Source organism: Perissodus microlepis, chromosome 5 (genome assembly GCF_051167445.1).
Source record: "Perissodus microlepis isolate ML-2025 ecotype Zambia chromosome 5, ASM5116744v1, whole genome shotgun sequence".
NCBI lineage: Eukaryota > Metazoa > Chordata > Actinopteri > Cichliformes > Cichlidae > Perissodus > Perissodus microlepis.
The window spans coordinates 4,384,532-4,408,753 of record NC_140465.1 but is presented as its reverse complement, the minus strand read 5'-3'; positions in this window follow the sequence as shown (position 1 = coordinate 4,408,753).

Sequence of the window (24,222 nt, the reverse complement as noted above, 5' to 3'; positions counted from 1 at the left end):
CTGCAGAAATAGTTTGTTGCTTTATAAGAAAGCCCTCCGCAAAGCCAGAACATCTTACTATTCATCACTGATTGAAGAAAATAAGAACAACCCCAGGTTTCTCTTCAGCACTGTAGCCAGGCTGACAAAAAGTCAGAGCGAGGCTGCCATATCGCGCCATCGGCCCCTCTGGCCAACACCAGTAGGCGCCCAAGGACACAACGACCAGGACAGAGAGCCCAGGGATCGAACCGGCAACCTGCTTTTTCTCTCCAAAATACACTGGCTCTGTCCCATCTGGCTTCAGGCTTTGAGTGGTTTACTGAACAAATACAGAGAGAAATAAAATCCTACCTTTCTGCGCCTCACCCCCGGCAACCAAGTCTTAGCTAATTATAGGCCAATCTCCAACCTTCCTTTCATATCAAAAATCCTTGAAAGAGTAGTTGTCAAACAGCTAACAGATCATCTGCAGAGGAATGGCTTATTTGAAGAGTTTCAGTCAGGTTTCAGAGCTCATCACAGCACAGAAACAGCTTTAGTGAAGGTTACAAATGATCTTCTTATGGCCTCTGACAGTGGACTCATCTCTGTGCTTGTCCTGCTAGACCTTAGTGCAGCATTCGATACTGTCGACCATAATATCCTATTAGAGCGATTAGAACATGCTGTAGGTATTACAGGTACTGCACTGCAGTGGTTTGTATCATATCTATCTAACAGATTTGTGCATGTAAATGGAGAGTCCTCTTCACACACTGAGGTGAATTATGGAGTTCCACAGGGTTCAGTGCTAGGACCAATTCTGTTTACATTATACATGCTTCCCTTAGGCAGCATCATTATAAGACATAGCATACATTTTCACTGCTATGCTGATGACACCCAGCTCTATCTGTCCATGAAGCCAGGTAACACACACCAATTAGTTAAACTGCAGGAATGTCTTAACGACATAAAGACCTGGATGGCTGCTAACTTTCTGCTTCTTAATTCAGATAAAACTGAGGTTATTGTACTCGGCCCTGAAAATCTTAGAAATATGGTATCTAACCAGATTCTTACTCTGGATGGCATTACCTTGGCCTCCAGTAACGCTGTGAGGAACCTTGGAGTCATTTTTGACCAGGACATGTCCTTCAATGCACATATTAAACAAATATGTAAGACTGTTTTCTTCCATTTGTGCAACATCTCTAAAGTTAGAAATATCCTGTCTCAGAGTGATGCTGAAAAACTAGTTCATGCATTTATTACTTCCAGGCTGGACGACTGTAATTCATTATTATCAGGATGTCCTAAAACCTCCCTGAAAAGCCTTCAGCTAATCCAAAATGCTGCAGCAAGAGTCCTGACAGGGACTAGAAAGAGAGAGCAGATTTCTCCTGTTTTGGCTTCCCTTCATTGGCTTCCTGTTAAATCCAGAATTGAATTCAAAATCCTGCTCCTCACATACAAGGTCTTAAATAATCAGGCCCCATCTTATCTTAATGACCTTGTAGTACCATATCAGCCTATTAGAGCACTTTGCTCTCACACTGCAGGCTTACTTGTTGTTCCTAGAGTATTTAAAAGTAGAATGGGAGGGAGAGCCTTCAGTTTTCAGGCCCCTCTTCTGTGGAACCAGCTTCCAGTTTGGATTCGGGAGACAGACACTATCTCTACTTTTAAGATTAGGCTTAAAACTTTCCTTTTTGGTAAAGCTTATAGTTAGGGCTGGACCAGGTGACCCTGAATCATCCCTTAGTTATGCTGCAATAGACGTAGGCTGCTGGGGGATTCCCATGATGCATTGAGTTTTTCCTTTTCAGTCACCTTGTGTTATTAGACCTCTCTGCATTGAATCATATCTGTTATTAACCTCTGTCTCTCTTCCACAGCATGTCTTTATCCTGTCTTCCTTCTCTCACCCCAACCGGTCGCAGCAGATGGCCCCGCCCCTCCCTGAGCCTGGTTCTGCTGGAGGTTTCTTCCTGTTAAAAGGGAGTTTTTCCTTCCCACTGTTGCCAAAGTGCTTGCTCATAGGGGGTCATATGATTGTTGGGTTTTCTCTGTATCTATTATTGTACGATCTACTGTACAATATAAAGTGCCTTGAGGCGACTGTTGTTATGATTTGGCGCTATATAAATAAAATTGAATTGAATTGAATTGAATTGAATAAGGGAAAAAAATTGTAGTGAGCAGTGTGTGAGTCTGGACAATAAGGAAGGTGACTTGTATCATTTAGCTAGACAGAGAGATCGAGCTGGAAAGGATGTGCAGCAGTTTAGGGTGATGGGATAGTGATGGAGATATACTAACGGGTGAATTGAGTGTATTTAGAAGGTGAAAGGAATACTTTGAAGAGCTGAGAAAAGGAGATTTAGGAGGCTGGATAGAGGACAGTAAGGCTACGTTCACACTGCAGGCGAAAGCGCATCAAATCAGACTTTTTTTACCCTATGCGACCCATATCCGATCATGGTATGACAGTCTGAACAGCACAAATCCGATATCTTCAAATCCGACCTGGGTCACTTTCGTATGTGGTACTGAATCCGATACATATCTGATGTTTTAGAAAGCGACTGCTGTTTGAATGGTCAGGTCGCATTAAATCCGTCTTTTACGTCACTGACACGAGACAGACGTCAATTATCAGCACTGGAGAAGCGCCTGAGAAGACATCATGAACGCTTCCTGGCCATCCAGTGTAGATGTCAGTGAAACTGTTGGGAGGACAACGTGGGAGAAACGTGAACATTTTATTTTTACTGTATAATTTGCAGATTCTGACAGAAATCTGCAACTATCCTTTGAAGCACCGCTAAAACAGCAATGAGGATCATTATTAGGCCATATGTAAATAACAAAATAACGTTATAACTTAAAGTAAAATTTGATTGAATTGAGCATTAAGACCTGCAGTGTGAACGTAGCCTTAGTGAATCAGCAAGTGCAGTGAATTAGTAAGGAAGCACCGATGGCAGCTTTGAAGAGGATAACGAATGGAAGGCAGTTGGTCCAGATTACATACCTATGGAGGTATGGTGATGTCGAGGAGTGAGGACAGTGGACCACAGTCTTGGAGGATACCTGAGGAATGAAGAAGTAGAGCAGTTGTATTGATTTTCAAGACCAAGGGTGATGTGCAGAGCTGTAATGATCACAGAGGGATAATGAGCTATACCATGAAGGTATTGGAGAGAGTTGTTGAAAGACAGTTGACAATCAATGAGCAGCAATACAGATCCATGCAGACATAAAACACACTACAGCTATGATGTTTGATTTGATCGAGAAGTATAGAGGTCCAAAGGACTTATTCTGTCCCTCTTTGGATCTAGTGATATATAATAGGATGCCAAGACAGGAATTGTGGCACTGAATCAGGAGTGGCAGCATGTGAGGCCAGTGCAGGACATGCCCATCACTGTGATAGTATGTGCTAGGGAAAAGCACTATTGGTAAACTTTAGCATGTTTTTAGAAGGCTGTGTTCTAAATCTCAGTACCAATTTCAAAATATACAAATGTGCACATACATAATGACAAGAAACATTTTGAATAATGAGTGCTTTGGTTTTTTGTTATTTTCCTTTTTATACAGCATCACAGTGAACTTGAAATCAAATAATCAATATATGATCAAAGACTTTTAGCTTAAATTCAAGGGTTTTAGCAAAGGTTTTGTATTAAGAAGTCTTTACTCAGGCTCAAAACTAATTGGATAAAGCATAATTTTGTTTTTAATACTTGTTTGAAATTCCTTTGCAGTCATTGATTGCCTGAAGTCTAGAACCCGTGGACATCACCAAATGCCAGAAACATTTTTTAAGAACTCTGCAGACACTTTAGATGTTTTCTGTGAAATTCTAACCTGCCACGCTGTTCTTTACTGTAACCAGTGGTTTACACCTTGTTGTAAACCTTCTGTTTTTGCATTCATGAAGACATCTCTTTAATGTAGACACACATACTGTTGATAGTCTTCTTGATTTGGTTCGATGTATGTTTTTCTTAAGAATGAAAAACTTTTTATATTTAAAAATTTTAATTTTTATTGTTTTTTCAACCTAAAGATGGCCTCGGTCGGCTACATCATCATCTCATATTGAGAATCCAAATGAAAAGATACCAAATATAAATTCAACAGTATGAATAAAGTCCAGATAATATAATTTAATTCATTGTGAAATACCGAGGGAACAGGCCTCACCTGGCCACGAAACCTGACATAGTTGTCATTCAGTCGTTCAATTACTTTTTGTAAAAAAAAAAAACAATTCATGCAATATTTGTCATGGTTCTGGGTCCGTTGGACCCAGTATTTTGAGTTTATTATGTTTTGGTTTAATTTTGCATCATGGATTGTTTTCTTGTTCTCTTGTTGTGGTTGTGATGATTATTATTAGAGTTTCATGTTTCTGTTATCCATGTTTTAGGAATTGTGGTTTCATGTATAGTTCAGTTCCATGTGTCATTTTCTGTCTCTCTGTGTTGAGTCCGTGTCTCTGAGTTGTGATTCATGTTTCCTGTTTTATTGTGAAAGTCTTTGTCTTATGTTAGTGTGTGCAGCTTTGTTCCCCATGTCTCGTTAGCCCTGATCTCTCCCGGCTGTGTCTCCCTCCTGTTGCCGATTCCCCCGTTACTACCCTGTGTATATAAGCCCTGTGTTTTCCCATGCTCGGTGTCGTGTCGTACCCTCAGATCCTGCCTGTGTGTTCCAGTTAGTGTTTTCATGTTTGGTTTCTGTTTTGTTGGTGCCAGCAATAAAGCTGTGGTTTTCAGTTATATTTCCGTCTCAGAGTCCTGCACTTGGATCCACATCTCCACCTGACAATATTTTTGTTAAACTCCTTGAATTAATGTCAAATGTACTCAGTATCTTATTTATTAATGGAAATTATGTCTTTAATTTTGAAGGATACATTGGAAACCAGGATTTTTCAGATCTTGCGATATCCATGCCTAACATTTATAGTCTTGTAATACAGACATATGAACTAAAGGTTTTACATTAATCTGTCCCACATCCTACAGTATAGCACACTGTATATGCAGTTAATCGCTCCCCTGTTTTTCTACTCTTTGTATCTGGCCATTGACGCATCACTGACTTCATCAGCTCCAATGTCATTGCAGACGCATCTTCAGCAGCGAGACCGGTACGTCAATACTCCCAAAACGACGCACACACTGACTTTGCTCAGACGTACGAAGTAGCATTACATTTGGTGTGAGGCTAAAAGGTTGTTTAGATGAATTAAAGCGTCTAGCATTCCCAGCACGTAGCTGACAGCTATGTGTTTCTCAAAAGAGAAAAAGGGAAGGGTAAAAAAATGTAAGTTAAGGAACCAGAGGGGAGAAAATAGAGCACGTCAATTGGCTGGGAAAATGAGAAAGTTTGTCCCTGACGCCCCTGTCAGAATGAACGATTAAGATATCTAATATGATGTTTAAAGCTGTGGGGCAGGCGAACTGATAACGGCTCGATAAGGCCCCTCTCTTCGCTCATCCTCGCACGCTAATTAGCTTCTTGCATCTTTTCTGTTGGGGCGGATGGGGGTGCAGGAGGGGGTGCAGGAGGGGTATCTATTTAAAAAGCTTTTGAAGGAAGAAACAGGCACCTGCATCAATCATAATTATTTTACTCTTACTAAAATTAGCAAGAGACGAGGAACATGGTCTCCTTCAGAAAGAAGCAACGCAGAAAGAATGAGTGTAGGGGAGAGACAGAACGAAAGAGGGGGATGAGGTGAATCGATAAATATCACTCCGGCTGATTGGACCTAATTAGAGACACAGAGAGGCATTCTGGACGAGACTGGCTGGAATTGAGTTGGCCAAGTTGTCAGAGCCAATTAGGCCACGGTATTATTGCAGCAGAAAGAAAACACACAGATTAGATTAAGTTTTGTGTGCTTGTGTGTGTGGGGGAATGTGTGTGTGTGTGTGTGTCTGTGTGTATCACAATGACGATGCTTCCAGGGAAACATAGCCAGGTGAATGTAACCATCCTCCTGCAGTGTGATAAACTATCATACAACAATAATAATAATCTCTTGCAGCTTATCACACTCACATGGGCACGCATCAACCCAACACTGCAGCTGTCAGCTGCTGGGCGTGCAGCTGTGTAGATCTCCCAAACACACACTTTTACCAGGAACTTTGATTTATTGTGGCTTCAACTGTGCTTGCATTTCTGAATATGCTTGTATGCGTGACTGTGTGTTGTGCGCACGTCTGTACACGAGTTCTGTGCCAGTGTTTGATTCTGATGATTGCAGCTAAAAGTAATCACTTAATATCATGATGGAATCCTCAGAGTTTCCACTAACGCTGCTACAGTAAATCTGAAGGAGGATGAGAAAAGCTGTCCCAAGTTCAGCCAACTAAGCAGCACACAGCTCAGGTTTTGGCAGCAGGTAACATTTGTGTGTGAAAATATTGCTTTACAATCTTGTGTTTTAGGTGGAACAGAGGAGTGTGTTGGTTCAGCCTGACAAGTGGAGGCAAATTTAGGCAATTATTCCCAAATCCTCAAGCTGTTTTGGATTGTCTGGTGCAATGTAGCATGGTAGCACAACTCTGCCTTCAGCCTTCTGCGTTTTTAAAAAAAGAAGATTTAGATCTTGGGGAAATCTCCAAGCAGAAACAGCAGTATGATTTAAAAAAAAGGGGGGGGGGGGGGCATGAAATTCACTGCTAGTGTCTCTCAATGGAAAAACTTCAGACAACAGAACAGATGCAAAGACGGCTTTATTTGTGATGCTGCCTGTGGCAACGCTGCCACAAGCACTGTTTAAATCATCAAAGTCTGAAGGACTTTCTCATTTTTACCCTTCAGCTGTAAAGTTGATGGGGTAGTGTTGTCCACCCCACTGGGGTTGGACACCCAAGTTTGTGAATGCGATAACTTGGAACAAGGCAACGTGGGATTTTGAAATTCATACCATAAGTGCGTCTACTAAAAATCTCAGATGAGTTTCGGTCTCCGTGACCACAAACGCAAGGTCAAGAAAACAGCAGCAAACTGAAAAATGCAAAAGCACACAAAACAAAATGGAAGTTGAATAAAACACAATGGAAATAAACAAAAGCTCAAAAAATGTTTTTGGGGAGACAATCAGGTGATTGAACAGCTGTGGAAGCTAACCGTAAACTGCTAATAGCAAACATGTTCACTAGTCAAAAGTTTGGACACACCTTTGTTATCGTGAAATCCCCAGTCGAAACACTTCATCTTTTAGTGTATTTATCAAAGCATTGGATGATCAAAAATGAGCATTTACATGGAGACGTTTTGTTCAGGTAACCGCAGTCTCCAAAGAGTTAGCTGCAGCCAACTTTACAAAAGAGATTAATCTAGTTACATATAGTTTAATATGAGCGTGTACATCTATCTGATTGGTTAAAACAGGTGAGGAGAAGTTATAGTTCCCAAATCCCATTCCTAATCCCAGGTAAAAATCAAACCCAACACCTCATTTACTGTTTTTTTTTTTTGTTGGTTTTTTATTTTATTTTATTCTATTTATTTTATTTTATTTTTTTCCATTTTTTAGAGTCTCACTGAAGGCATCAAAACTATGAATTAACACATATTGAATTATGTAGGGGAAAAAAATAACTCAAAGCATGTTTTATATTTTATATTTCCAACATAGCCACCCTTAGCTTTTATTACTGCTTTGCACACTCTTGGGATTCTCTCGATGAACTTCATGAGGTCGTCACCTGAAATGGTTTTCCAACAGTCTTGAAGGAGGTCCCAGAGATGCTGCATCTCATCCCAAACCATCTCGGTTGAGTTTAGGTCAGGTGACTGTGGAGGGACCATGAATCTAGGGACCATCTGTTCACCTTTTCTGCGTCGCACAAAGACCAAAGCACAGATTTCCACTGGTCTAATGTCCACTCCTTGTGTTTCTTGGCCCAGACAAATCTCTTCTGTTTGTTGTTTTTCCTTATTAGTGGTTTCTTAGCAGCTATTTGACCATAAAGGCCTGAATGGCACAGTCTCCTCTGAACAGTTGGTGTGTCTGCTACTGGAACTCTGTGTAGCATTTATCAGGGCTCTAATCTGAGGTGCTGTTAACTTGTGATTTCTGAGGCTGGTGACTCAGATGAATTTATCCTCAGCAGCAGAGGTGATTCTTGGTCACGTAAGCCAGTTTCATATAGTGCTTGATGGTTTTTGCGACTGCACTGTCATTTCTCTTTACTTACCTGATTGGTTCTTGCCATAATATAAGTTCTAACAGTTGTCAAATAGGGCTGTCAGCTGTGTACCAACCTGACTTGTGCACAACACAACTGACGGTCCCAACCCCGTTAAGAAGGCAAGAAATTCCACAAATGAACCCTGACAAGGCACACCTCCGTCCATCCATCTTCTTCCGCTTATCCGGGTCTCAGGGGCAGCAGCCTAAGCAGAGAAGCCCAGACCTCCCTCTCCCCAGCCACCTCCTCTAGCTTGTCCAGGAAAGCACCAAGGTGTTCCCAGGTCAGCCGAGAGATATAATCTCCCCAGCGTGTCCTGGGTCTGCCCCAGAGCCTCCTCCTCCCAGTGGGACATGCCCGGAACACCTCACCCAGGAGGCGCCCAGGAGGCATCCTTGTCAGATGCCTGAACCACCTCAACTGGCTCCTTTCGATGTTGAGGAGCAGCAGCTCTACTCTGAGTCCCTCCTGGATGGCTGAACTTCTCACCCTATTTCTAAGGGAGAGGCCAGCCACCCTCATTTCCTCCACTTGTATCCGCGATTTCGTTCTTTCGGTTACTACCCACAGCTCGTGACCATAGGTGAGGGTAGGGGCATAGATCAACCAGTAAATCAAGAGCTTCACTTTTACACTCAGCTCTCTCTTCCCCACAACGGACCGGTACAACGTCCGCATCACTGCAGCTGCAGCACCAGTCCATCTGTCGATCTCCCACTCCCTTCTCCCGCAACTTGTGACCCAGAGTGGGCACTCCACCCAATGTATGTATAAGGATCGAATGGCCCGTAGCTATGGGGTGTTTGGCCCATCGCTACGTCTTTTAAGTTAGTTAAAACTTAACTTGAATTGGCTAGATGCTGATATACCACAATCACAACTTTACTGACATCTGAATGCATGAACATATGACAGAGAGGGTGAGAACGTGCTGACTTAGGTGCTTCTCTGGCTGCAGCATGTTTAAAAATGAACTTGCTTGACAGTATTTTGTATTTGACTGATTTAAACTATCATAACAGTTACCCTCAAGCCTAAAACTGATGTTACTGTGACCAGTGGCAACACCAGGTTCATAATTTGCAGTTTGGTGTAAAAAATGAGACGTGAGCAATGTTTTAGAGATTGGAGTCACCCATTGGAATATACAGAAGCAAGGGTATTGTCAGCTCTTGCTAGGTCATGTTTTTGTCTTTTTTCTTTGATACTTCAAACAAAATGTTGACAACAATGAACTCTACCATAATTACACAGGCTAATTCAGAGTAATTCAAATACAAAGAACATGGACTTTAATCATAAGGCAGCTGAATTTAATTTTAATTACCTTGTGCTTGTAGCCACAGGTCCAGCATGTCACAATAAGGCTGATTACAGATCCACTGAACAGACCCGGACAGCAGCAGGCTTTCTCTGATGATTTATTAATAAAAAAAAACAGCAAGAGATGGGAGCCAGTGAGGGGGTACCAGGGAAACTCTGCAGGTCCACAGATTTGCACAGGTGATCAGAGGGAAATGGACAAAATGTGGTTAATTTAACTGTCTTACTTGAGAAAGAAAGAAAGGTGGTTTGAGGTTCTGGGTGAAAGTTCTTCAGAGATTTCAGAGATGTTTGGGTCCGAGAGTGGGCAGGCTGGTGAGCAGGTGAGTCATTACTTGGCTGGCAAATGACTAGAAGAAGAGAAGAGAAGCGAAGATGCTCACAGCAAACATTTAAAAGTTCTGGAAATACTTCAGCCCAGAGTTCACCATATGGCAATGACAATCTGGCAGGGGACCACTGAAACTTCCAACCTTCATATGTGCAGTGTGCTTGACTGAGGAATGAGAAACAGGTGTGGAAAGGTCTTACACCGGGAAAGCACATCCCAGTAATCTCAAGTAACCTCAGGTAACAGACACATCTCAACATTAACTGCTTGGAGAAGATGGCATACATCAGGCCTTCGTGATGGACCTGATGCAAACAAACTACTACAGAGAGATACCAATTAGAAGGGGAGCATATATCTGTGATTGATGAAGTTCTGCATCAGATAACCTAGCCTTCACAATTTCCTGCTCAAACCCCAACTGACATAGTCTGGAAAGCAGAGTGGATAGCCAACATATGCTACAGGCATAATGCAGCAAAGCATTATGCCTCGATGCTGGAAAACTATTCTAGTTGGGTAGCTCATAATGCAGCTAAGAGAATAAATGATCAGTTATGAACAGTGTTGGGACTAACGCGTTATTAAATAACGCGTTACAGTAACTACGTTATTATTGTGGTAACGAGCACGGTAACTAGTTATTATGCCAAAACCAGGAACGCGTTAATCGTTACTGGGATTTACAGCTGCCTCTTCTCCTCTCATTCTCTCCCCTCCCTCTCCTGTTTCTACTTCAATCATTTAACTGATCAATGATCAGCTGATCGGCTTTTCTCTCTTGTTTGTTTATCGCCCACTTCGCGCCAGAAAGAGGAAACCAGCGGATGTCGCACTAAACAACAGCAGCAGGTTTAAGCTTGATCAGCTGTTGTTAGAGTTTATTTAATATTACTTTCTAGTATCAGCTGATGTTTGCTGGAGCCACAGCTGTAAAGCTGCTGGTCATGATGTCGGTTTGGTTATCTGGTGAGAGGGAAACATGAAGATGAAACCAGGAGATGTCCTTACTGAATCATCAGAGCTGAACAGGTGATGGAGAAACAGGTTTACCTTTTAGGTGACATGAATGAGTTGAAGGGAAGTTATGAACTGTTTCTGAGAGACAAATAACACCAGGATTTTTATGTAGCTGACAGCTGGTAACTGTGCAGTGTTGCCAGGGGGGCCAGGTAGGGCATTAACAGGGAAAGGAGGGCACAAAGAAATACTTTTCTTTCTTATTCTCATTTAAAATGTCTAGCTTTTAAAAAATAATTATCTGAGTCTTACAACAAACGATTGATAGATTGATACATATATACCATCAGAACAGTGTACATCACTGTCACAACAGTGTTTGTTTTCATTCAAAGGCTTTATGATTTTTCCTATAACGGTGGGCCGGTCTCTAGTCAAAACGCCCGGGATGATTTTTTGTCCCAGTCCAGCCATGTATGCAGCTCATCTGCAGTCTGGTGTTGCCTACATCTTCCTATTGAGAAGGCAGAATTTCCGAGTTCTGAGTACAATTGAAAGCACCACGACTGCAGTTTTTGTGTTGGCTGTAAAAAGCACACATGACGCTGTGACGTAGGCTAGAATCATGGCGGCGGTCAACGACGGTCCAGGCGTGGGATTTCTCTCGTGGAAATATGCACATTATCTTTTCCTTTCTATTGGTAGGTGGCACACTGCACTTGTGGCAAGTAAGGAAGCTAGAAGACTGGCACTCTTGCTGGGTATCCAATTACGGAAGCAACACATTAACAAGATAATTTTGAGTAAAACCAAAGTTACTTTCCCTAGTAACTCGTTACTTTGAAAGTAACGAGTAACTTGAAGTAACTGAGTTACTTTTGATAGAAGTAACTAGTAATGTAACTAAGTTACTAAATTAAAGTAACTTACCCAACACTGGTTATGAAATACTTTTATTAACAGTGATGGCTACTTAAGAAAGAAATCTGGAAATGATCAAGCACTTGTTCACTTCTGAGTTCTGTGCCATTCATTACAAAAGTGAATAATATCTCTCTTGTGAAAAAATGTTTGGTGGTATTATCCACACTGTTATTAGCATTTATTCAAAATAGCTTTTAATGGCACCTACTGTGCAACATTTCCTGTTGTGTGAGCGGGATCCCCACCACATCTGGTATGACTTGGACTGCCAAAACTACTAATTAGTATTTCATTTGTGGAGATGTGACCAGCGAGTGGCTGGAGAATTTTGCATCATTTGGGTAAATCTAGGCCGGGTCAGGCTGTGGGTGAGTTACACAGAAAAAGGTTTTTAATAACCAAAATAATTTTGGGAAACAGGCAAGAAGTCCAAAATAATGGCTGTGAGTTTCTTTAGTGCCCTAGAAGGCAGTCATATTAGGTTTTGGGTTTTTTTGTTTTTTTAATGAGACTTAATAAAATTTTACCTTCAAGATTTTATCTTTAAGAATTCATTTTTATCATTACAAGAGCTAAAACATAAGATTTTTATTTATTTACTTTTTTAAAACTTTGTACAGCACAGTCAACCTGTGTGTTTTTTTTAAATATGCTTATAAATAAATTAATTTAACTCATTGTTATTAGATTACTCCATAAGAATTCCAAAAGAAATCAGCACTCTAAATATCAAATTTTTCCATTATTAACATATTAACCCTCCTTCAGTATATGCATAGCTCATTAATGGCTGTACATTTAAGTTTTCCAGGCCAGAAGTCATGCAGCACAGGAAGACCAAACTTTGACTGACTGAAAAAAAGCTTGATTTAAAAAAGAAGAAGAAGAAAAGAACTACTAGCACAGTCTGTTAGTTAGCAAGAACATATTAATATATCATTTATATAATAAGGAATATATCAGAAAGTAAGTCACCACCACAGTGTAGTAAGTGCACAGTTTGGACTTGGCTGGACCACACAGGGCTTGGTGGAAGGAGAAGTAAAGTGTGAGTCTTTGGTGGTTCAGTCGCTCATCTACCCTGTTCCTAACCCTCTCCCCTGCCTCCTCTTTGGATCATATATTCCCTGCTCACTGTATCTGTCAACTCTACATCAGTGTCTGCTTCTTTGTTCTTTTCTTTTCTTCTTCATCTGCTTCCACCACTATTCTCCCTCGACCCTGCCTCATCCCGTTCCTCCTCACTTGAGCCTAATCTCATAAACTGAAATCTAAGCTCTAACATAGGAAAATGAGCATAAACATGAATAAATTCTTTAGTCTGAATATTCATGTTTTTATTTCTTGTTTTTCTTTAGTGAAGTTAAAGGTGCAGTTGTTGTTTGGTTACAACATGTTAGTTTCACTGTAGTGCAGCATTTGACAATTAAAAGCTACACTTTAGCTATTAGCAGGGGCTCACGCTCAAAGTAGCCATTGTTTTTACTTGAATTCTTAAATCTCTCTCTGCATCTATTCTCTTATGATGTTAGTTACACCTTCCTGCTTCTTTTCCTCACTCTCTTGTTAGGGTTGTTGTTCCTTCTGCCATTTTCTATGCCTCCTGCTAGCAACAGCAGCTCCTTTTGACTGTGAATGCTCATTATTAGTTGTTGCTATTTGTTCCTACTATTAATGGTGACGCTGCAGCGGCAGCCCCGACAGCTGGCATTGAATAATATTTCCATTACATTTTGCTGCATCTATGTCAAGTTCCTTTTTCTATTTCTATTTCTTAGCGTCTCAGCGCCAATGTTTCACTTTTTTTTTTGCCCATCTTTATCACCCACTTCTTCCACACTGAACTCTGTTAAGTTCTGTGTTTCTGAGTTTGCTTATATTTCCAGTTTATGTTTTCTTGTCTGTTAGGTTGCTCTTGTGCTCTGTGTCACTTGTGAGAGTCTGTTGTATTATCTGTGTGTTCTTCTCCCTTGCACTCTGTGTGTCCCTCACTATCCACGTCTTAGTCGTGTCTCGTTTCTTTCCCTTACCTGTTCCCCCGTTCCTCTGCTTTGTCTCCCTGTTTGTTTATCCCCATTGCTGTGCTGTTTCCTGTTTTAGTCTGACAGCCACTCTTTCTGTGTTCAGTGTGTTCAGTTTTGCTTCCCTGTCTCTTTATGTATAATCCATTCCGGCTGTGTTTCTGCTGTGTTCCCACTTCCCTCGTTACCCTCACATGTGTGTATGGTGTCTGTTTTCCTTGTGTCCCTTGTCGGGTCTTCTGCTTTCCTCGTTTCATGTTCTGAATTTCCTGTTCCGTGTTCCATGTTCAGTATTTACTGTTTAGTTTTAGTTCGACCAGTTTAGTTTTATTAGTTAAGTCCCCGTTCCTGTTTTCCCTCTTGTTTTTATTTTTCGTTCAGCCTCTAATAAACGGGTCGCCTTTTGTTAAAACCACTCTTGCCTTCAAGTGTCCACATTTGGGTCCTCATCCTCTCTCCTCACAATCTGCCATTGCAGATTGTTACAGTATGTTTGTAGTATCCAGATCATCTTTCCCCGTGGGCAGTGGCTGATCAGGTCTCATGAGGGAGAAAAAGAGGCATGCCGGCGAAGGGTATACAGTTTAGTACGTTCCTGGTCCCAGTATGCTGGGCCATTGCCAACCTGGCTAAAGAACTTTTCCACCAGTCTCCATCCACCATCCCTGCAAAAGGAAGATCACACTGCCAGCTCCCCAGATTCGACGTCGCCACTCAGCTCACCCGCCTCAACACAGCTGTTCTGCCCACCGGGGGTCCCGCTGGCCGGACTGCCAGAGGTTCTGCCATCCAGCCCACCAGCTCCCTCCTCTTGAAGGAAGCATTGCTCCTACCATCAGCACGCCATCCCTCAGCTAGACTCCTGTGGACTCACCCAGGCACAATCGTTTTATCAGTTCCTGGGAATAACGGTCACATCCAGTCAGAGGCCATTCTGCGTCCCAGCACAGCCTTGCCGTGGTGAGGGAATCAGACTCCGCTTTTCCTGTGCATTCTGTTGCTGAGAGCTAAGCCCAGCGATAATAAATCCTGTGATTACTGTTGATAAAAGGCAACAGTACTGACTCAGCAGGGGTTGAGCTAAGGACTTCGGATTTGTCTGGAAATAAAGTGTCAATGTTTTTGGAATCTGTGGGTAAAGAGATAGCAGTTGATTTTTCTAAGCCAGCAACTGCTTACATTTTTGGTCCTGCCTTTGCCAGTTTGGTTGATCCCAAACACTACAGTAAGAAATGTTTTGTTTCGGACTTGAAAGAAACTCATCATTCCAAGCCATATGTTCCTCACCAGGTGAGTCATGGGTTTCAATGAATACGACTGTCACGAACTGTAACCAAGGTACTCTGAGAAAGGTCTGCCCCATTGGTGCTAATTCTGTGTGTGTTGGTTCAGTTCACTGTGTTCAGCCGGCCATTTCAAACACCTGAAATAAAAGTGACTGGTGATCCCGCTGAGACTGCTAACTTTTGTGGCCCTTTGTCGGTACCTGTAAAGAAAAGAAGTTGCTTTTCCTAAAGACTGTTTGGCTCTCCAGACTGTTTGGTCTAGGGCTGTCACTTCAAACCATCCCTGAAGTGCCTCCACTTCCTGTTTCCACTCCCAGGGCAAAGTGGACCCAGCCTTCCCTTGCACCCATTTCTGTTCCCCAGGTGAGGTTGGCCGGGCTCCAGCCGGTCCCTGTTCATTATCCCAGGGCAGCTAAGTTCCAGCCTATCCCTGCCAACTTACCAATACCTGTTATGGGGGTGGCTAGGGCTCAGTGGGTCCCTCTCTCAGTTCCCAGGCCAGCTGTCATCCCATCCACTTGGGTGGAGGTGCTATAGGTCCAGCAGGTGCTACTGTGTCCATTAGGGGCTCCGCTGAGCCTGCCCAGCCTCCTGAAGCAAAGCCAGTGGGTCTCTCTCGACCTGAACCCAAGGGGCATGAAGCAGCGGAACCTGCTGCAAGCGCTGCGCTGCCTCAGCCAGAGGTCTTCGCACTGTCTGGCCCAGCCACGTCTCAGCCAGAGGTCGTTGAGTTGTCTGTTACTGCTCAGCCCAAGTCAGAGGTCAGCACACCTGCTAGGCCTGCCACGCCACATCCTGCACCCTCCAGGCATGCCACACCCCTCATACACCTGCCAGGGCTGCCACTCCACATCCTAGACTGCCAGGCCTGCCATGCCACGTCCTGCACCACCTGTACCAGCCATGCAGTAAATAGAAGTAGATACCATACAGTAGCTGAGGAAAAGATATGACAAGCTATCCTTAATTCATGTTGATTATCAGAGCAGGTGCATTTTTTATTCTAAATTAATTGTGTCTTATTTACATTAATTAAAATATAGGAACTTACCAGCCATCCCGGCCTCTTTGAGAAACACAGTGAATGAAAAGAACAGAAATTGGTATTTCTGCATTATATTGTACACTTTGTATGAAAAAAAGTCATGCACACTTTGTTCATAAACGCTTCTGGGAAAATTGGGTTCAATTGTTTTTGTGGAATGGTGTTTTTACTAAGCTTATTTCACGTTTTCAGTACCTAATAGTGAGATCTACTCTTACCTATGGCAGTTTATGAAGGGCAACAGTCCCAGTTGCTGATGTGGCTCCTTTGAAATATTAATTGCCAACCACTGGTCTGATTGGACTTAAAATATCAGACTGCGTCTGATATGTTTCACAGATAATGTCTACACATTTCCACTTTCTATAGGGATTTACATGACATGCTAAATAGTTAGACTCTAGGTAAAGGATTGGGTGTCATTAGTCACAAATAGATGGCATGAAATGATATATGAACAGAAAGTCTGTTATAATAACAGCTAAATGACTTTAGGAAATTTTGCGTATTATTCATACACTGTTTTATGACACCAGGCTGCAAAAGTTATCCGAGACACATTTGTAGATCCATCATTTTCTCTGTGTGCATTGGATTGCACAGACATACACTGCAGGTCCTAAAGCACACAGTATTTATTTAAACTAGTGTGTGTTTGGGAATTTAACTCTCAACTTTCCATTTATAAAAGGAAGAGCAATTGTTTCTTGTTTTTAAGTAGCACAGAAGGACTTTACATCAACTAATCAGTTATATGATGGCCACAGACACACTCTAAACAGCAAAAAGTGCAAATACACGGCTTGGTGAAAGAAAAACCTGAAAAATTTCTATTTCTATGTGGTGTTGACACAGCGTGCACACATTTGGAGTGTGAAGAAGCTCCAGCCGGTTTGCTCTGCTGGCACTGCCTGTGGAAACGGCTGTCTCTTGGAGCAAGTCTCTGATCAAAGGGGATCAATTCCTCTGACCTTGTTTGAATCAAAGCGATGGACCTGTTCAGCTCTGCCTCAGCCTCCCATTTAGATGAGGCCTCATACACAAGGCAAACAGTGGTAATGATGATGAAGAATCAATAAGTGATTATGAGGCTTTAAGCCATATTGTTAGGAGATAGAGTAGGGTTGTGCAGGGAGAAGATTGGAACGAGGGAGCTGAAAGTGCCTGAAATAATACACACAAACACACACACACATGCACAGAAATTACCATGCAAAACCATGTTTGCGAAAACACACAATACAGCCAATATTCACACATATTCGCACAAGGACAAAAACTGTCAATATTCACAAGCACACGCACACACACACACAAATGATTACTTACATTTAAACTTACATTTAAACAGGGGAGTAAACACACACACACACACACACACACACACATACAGCTGGTTAACACTCAGTCTCTATGTTCAACTCCATTGCTAATGACCAGCCCAGCAGAAACTCTTGCAACCAAATCCTTGCATTTTTATTAAAGTGCATATTATCTTCTATATGTATAAGACCTGAACTAATCTTTGTAAATTCTCTTTTTTTCACTTTTAATTATTGTGAAACCTATTAATTCTCATATTAATATGCAAAGAGCTTTCTAGATTCAGTATACATCACTGAAAGTAATTATGGATGAGAGTTTTTCTTTTCGTTTTTTTCTCAAATGCCTAACAACTTAAATCCTCCCACTAAGGTGCAGTGTGGTAGGAAGACAAACACTGCCCTCTTCAGCTCGTCTACAACAGCTCCGAGGGGGCAGCTGGCATCCAGCCTGCTGTCATTTTCACTCGGCAATAATCCATCTGAACATTTCAATATTGCTCTGTCTGTTTCTTTTGTCTCGCACACGATCTGCTTTCTCCCTGCTGCATTTGAATGTTTTCCTTTTTATCTTGTCATCTCAAAACAAATATCTCCCCACCACATCTGAGCACTATTAAATGGTAGAAAATGTCCTAAAATGAGACAGATTTTCTCTCTGTTTGAGGGGATAAGTATCTTTTTCCCCCACCTCTCAAGGCAGAGTTGAGACGAACAGGCAGTAGAACTTCACAAAGGATAAACAGAGAGGACAGCACAATAGAAAGTCAGTTGTGAAGGTCATGCGTGGTTAATGCATTTAGATTCTTAATTTCAGCCCTTTGCCAAACCTCACTGACACGAGCCCACACCACTTAATTTAGGAATGACCGAGGGCAAAGACACACAGTTGTATGCACACTGTAGCGCTCTGCTTTTGCACTACGTTTCTCCCATTTTGCTCTTTTCTGGAAACGAACACAGAAACAGTCACTCTGAGAATCAGTCAGTGCTTTTCTGTGAGGTAAGGTTTTTTTTCTTTTTCAGTAGTTTCACACCACTGTTCATTACCCTCATGACAGCTGCAAGATTACTGTGATGTTTCTTTCCCCAAGATATATAAGGAAAGGCTGTTCCAAGACACAGGGAGATCATTTTAACAGTTGAAGAAATTTTGCTCATTAAAAGATAATGTAACTTCTTTCAAAACAGTGACTTACAATGTTCAGTGCTTATGGAAGTTTTCAAAGCACTCTTGAAATCTTTTTTCTTGTTCTTCCATCTTTGCTAAATTATAGTTATGTATTATCTAAAGCTTAGAATAGCTTTTAAAAGGTCGTAATCATGTGCACTCGACTTTATTCATTGTTTAAAATTCATTGCTCACTGTAGAAAGAGATGTGTACTTCTGTGCTATTTTTATTCATCTGATAATTGGTGGTTAGTTTTATATATAACTATATATAGTGGGGATATATTGGTTGGTATACTACCTTAGATATAGTTATAGTTTGAACTCCAAACAGACACCAAAGAATAAAACTGCCATTGTAGAAATAATAAGAACAGCTAGCAGTTTTTTTATGAACGGCGATGGGGGGGAAAAATTGCAATTATTTAACATTTGCAAAGTCACTTTTCTTTGGATTATTTTGATGATAAAAGTTGTTGCATTTTTTCTGCCAGCTAACCACAGGCGAATGTGGGGCTGCTCATAGCATTGGCGAGCCTGCTGCTGCTAATCGCTGCTGCTGGAAAGGACTGTTGGAGGGCAGGAACACGCAACGCAGGCTGTTGGCACCAGGCTGCACTACTGACAAACTCTGAGACAATGTTATTGAACGTCACATGTCTTGTGTTACTATTTGCAGTTTCATAACTTTTCCTTTGGTTAAGAAAGGATCTAAAGAGGCACTTACCTCATTGGTCTTTGGGGAAAGTGTGTTGGACTACATGGATAACCTGCCAGGCACACGTGATGCTGTTTTGCTCTTGTTTCAGGATCTTTGCAGGCATATCTAATCCAAAAGAAAAAAGAAAAAGGAGACTTTACTGCTCGTGAAGCTCAGGTACAGTTACAACAGCTGCTCTGGCAAAGTTCCAGAATAGATGTTACAAAGGCTCCAACAACATTAAAGTCATTAGTTGTTAGCAGGGATCTCCTGCTATGTGACTTTTTCCTCTCTTTTTCTCACAGTTGACATGATAGTGATGAGATTAGCATTGGTGGGGATGTGCGTGTTGACTTTGGCCTCTGTCCCGACCATGATACCCCGCTTGAAGTGCACTACACTGATTCCTGGTGTGCCAGATCGGCGCAGGCTGCTGCAGGTCTCTGGCACCCTCTGTCTGTTTGGAGGCTAGTACTGCAGACACTCTGCCCTTGAAAAACACTCCTAATCAGATCCAGCCAGAAGCAGTTTGAGTTAGTTTTCTCTTCTGATAGTCTGAACTGAAATCTGTGGATTGGTTTGGCATGTATGGGTGTGTTTCTCTCGGGTGCTAGTGGTACAGGGAGCCTGTTGTGGCATGGAGCGGATATTTACACCAAATACAGACAGGAAGTAGGTGTCATCACACGGTCACACTATAGGATTTTATCAGGGTTTTCAACTTTAACAATCACTTGCATTACAAGTGTAAATGTACTTAACCCCCACACTTTGGAGATGCACCTACGAATCCTGTAAAATCATAAAGCTGAAAGTTTCGTCTACTGAGGATTGCCTCATTCACCTATTCTGCTAATATTGCCATTCACAAAGGCCGAGAATATCATCTGTTATTACAAACAGTTCTCCCATCTTAAAAACTACAGCATATATTGCACTAAATATAAAAGTGCCCAAAAACATCACTTTTTGGGCACTAAACTAACAAATGCATCTCTTTGACTTGAGCTCACGCTGTAATAGGAGCATTGTGAATTATTAAACCGGTCCTCAGCTCCTGGGTCTGTGTCATTCCCAGTGTGCTTTGCTGCCAGACACAAAGTGAAGCTCACAGACAGACCTGCCAAGTCAAGCTAAAAGAACTTGAAAGCGCTTTGGTCCAGTTAGAGACTGAGCTCGCAGGCGGATGAATTCACAGAAAAGGGTTTCATAGAGGCTGAGAATACCAGCCGGTAGCATGAGTTTAATGGTGCTAACAAACGATTGTTTAAGAAATCCAGACTCAAGGTAGGGTGTTCCTTTGAAACAGCGGTTTCCATTTTTCCTTGCACATCCTGAATTTATGATAATGCCATCACTGAAAGAAATGGGGAGGATCATAGAAAAAACTTTTTTTTCAATCCCGTAAGGCATATTCAAACATTTATAGTCTACTTTATCTCCTGATTGATTGGTGGCCTTGCAGAGGCCTTGAATAACTTTTCAGCTTGGACTCTCGTAGTGGTTGATGGTGGGAAGTGTGGTATTGCTGTCTGACTTCACCCATAGTCATATACTTATATCAGAGACTCCCTTAACCAGAAAACAACATGTCATCTTCACACTACAACGACAAGACTTAAATTTAACCCTGGAGAACCCATGGGGTCAAATTTGACCCCATGGGTTCTCCAGGGTTAAAGATGCAAACCTTATTGTGATTAACAACCTCTTCATGAGCGCTCTACCTGTCTACAAACATTCACTGGAACTGTTGTTGAACACCCCGCTGCTGCTCAGTCAAGTATTGATATCCACTTTTATCTTCTTCCTCGGTATGAATGGTGAGGCTCACGATGAAAACATGTTTTATTGTTGCAATGATGTTTGCAGTTAGGCAGTTAAAGAGATAGTTTCCATTTTCACATTCCTGAATTACCACATTTTTCAAGTCCCAATCAAACACATGTGTGAGGCACCATCCATCATTCAGAGTGGGAAAACGCATTCCTGTGTTTACTATAATTCTTTGGTTATTACTGCAAACATCAGTTCATTGGGTTCATCATGTAACCTCTGTATTGTGCTTAAATTAATAAGTAGGTCAGTGAAGATTTATGTCAGATAAGAAGCAGACAATAAGTCATCTCATAAACTTAGCAGAAAAATGCCAAACACGCACAGTTATACACGTGTTTATTGTGAGTTTTATGAACGTGCTATAACTCACATAAAACTGCTCCTGTACATACACAGCTGAGGCAAATGTTTCTGTGTGTTTTTGCATGTTGTGAATGGGATACAGACCGCACAGCCGCAGGTAGTGTTGGTGCATCCGTAAATGCCAGGCACGTGTTAGATTTCACGTTCTGCTCTCACCACTTCTCTCCTCAGTGTGTGTGTTTTACCTCAAACTGCACTATTCTGGTTCCGTACAAAAGCTCATGATCCAGCTGTCGTTCTGCAGCTTTAACAAAAGAATGTCATCTTTTACTAGCCTGTCACTGCTTAAGGGGTTCAGTTGTTCTGCATTGTTCTTGTTGTTGTAGGTCTCTGCATGTCATTTTACACATGCACAAGTTTGTTCAAAAAAGTACATTTCCTACTTAATAACAACCTCACATCCATGCATGTGTGGAAGGTTTATGGCCATTTCAACCCTTTGAGGTCATCATTGTGCCAACATGAAAGTTGCGGGAAAAAAGTCACTCCCCATAGAATCCTTTTTTTAAATAACCAAAATTTTTAGCAAAAAATATTTTTAGCAAATGTTTACAACTTCTTACAAAAGTACTGGTTGTGTAGGTAATTCCCCCAATCATAATGGTTTGAATGATTTAACTTTTATCTTGGGAACTGCAAGGCTCAAAGTTGCGGGACACAGCAGATAGTCAGGTGTCTTTCAAAATATCACCTCTGCTTTCTGGAGTGACTGAGCTGAACTTCTCTGTCACAATTGCTGACAGCAGCTTTAGGGAGAATTTGAAAAAACTATCTGACTATCAGTAGGGTTTGCTATGAGATACAGAGTCCAAGAAGTTTCTTCTTTTGGTGAGAGAAAGTTTTGTATTCTATTAGCTCTTAGTATTTAGTATTCTAAATAAGTTGTCTTTGGTTTGCACTTAAACTTGTCAAGTTTATGGATTACCTTGCTAACAAAGCTTGCTAAAGTTAGCTGATAGTTAAACTGAATTTTGGTCCCAATATATATGGAGTATAGTTTACTACTAGTATTTTAATCAGAGAAGGTATTAGACTCTTTGAAATCCATGCTTACAGAACTGGACATAAAATAAATTGTTTTGATAATTGGTAGCTACTTTTATATTGAAATGTAAAGGTATCATATTATTCTGAATGACTGCAATTGTATGAAAAATCCTCTTTGTAACAATTTCTTCTGTTAAACAGTTACCTCATATTCTGTTTGAGGCCAATTAAGGATCTCTGCCTAAACTTAATGTTATTTAATTTAATTAAACCTAATCAAACCTTGACTTTTTTAGATCACAAGAGTTGGATATTTAATTTTTCATCAGTGGATTGTATTGGACATCTCCACAGTCTTCTCTATGGAGAATTAGTTTTAACTGGTGTGTTAAGTTAGAAAAATGCTTTTGTTCTTAACAAAAATCAGATCAAGGTATTGTTGATTTACCTTTTCTTTTATCAGATTTATGTTTTTCAGTCTTTTGTGTCAAGGGTTTCCTCTTTTTACCCTATGCAGCTTGGCAAGAAAACAAGATTGACCAAAACATGAACAAAGGCTATTACACAGTTTAGCTCTCCTCTGTTACCTCTGTGAATGACTTCACTGGTCACGAGTAATATCCAAAGCCATCCTTTGGGGCCAGTACAAGAACTGCAGATCAGGTTGGGATGGTGGATGGGCATGAAGCACACAGGATTTAATGTTGTCTGATCACCACCATTACATTCACAGATTGACTTTTTATTATTAACGACCAAAAAAGCGTAACAATTTTTCAGTACTGAAAACCATAATCTTTCTATAAGTTTACCGTACCATGCTGGCTCCTTGCAGATACTCCATCATCCAGATAATGACTGATTGTTAGACCTCTCTGCATTGAATCATACTTGTTATTAATCTCTGGCTGTCTTCCACAGCATGTCTTTTATCCTGTCTTCCTTCTCTCTCCCCAACCGGTTGCAGCAGATGGCCCCGCCCCTCCCTGAGCCTGGTTCTGCCGGAGGTTTCTTCCTGTTAAAAGGGAGTTTTTCCTTCTCACTGTCGTCAAAGTGCTTGCTCATAGGGGGTCATATGATTGTTGGGTTTTTCTCTGTATCTATGAAGCGCCTTGAGGGGACTGTTGTTGGGATTTGGCACTGTATAAATGACATTGAATTGAATTGAATTGAATTGAATTGAATTGAATTGAATTGAATTGAATTGAATTGTTAGCATTCCTGTCTGGTGATTTGGTTGAAAGAGACAAACTTTGGAAGGCTGCCATTTGGATATTCTAGCCCAGAGAGACAAAATCTTGTATGAGCTTTGGCTAAACTTTAGCAGGTCTATTTCTCCAATATCATAACTGTGAAGTTTGTACCTTCTGTTTACGAAAACACTTAATCTTCATAGAAAGCAAAATAAACAATAACAAAAAACAGAACAATTAGTAATGTTTACAGACATGTGCATATCGTATTAAAATAGTACTTGAAAAAGCACGACCCTCGCTCTTATCCTGTTTAAGTCATTTAAAAATGAGTAATTCTAGCCAAGATCACAATTTAAAATGTTTTCTAGCTCAAACTCTACAACACCAGACATTCTCAAAGGTGGACTCGCAAGGTTAACTTGCTCAGCACAGCGCCAACAAGGCTTCAGTCCAGTGGAGCAGAAGTGGAATTCCACATCTGCAATTATTGAACAACAGGGTGCAAAAGAAGGATTTGAGTTGGAATGGAGGAATGAGTGGGGGGAGTGGGCAAAAAGTCAGGCAA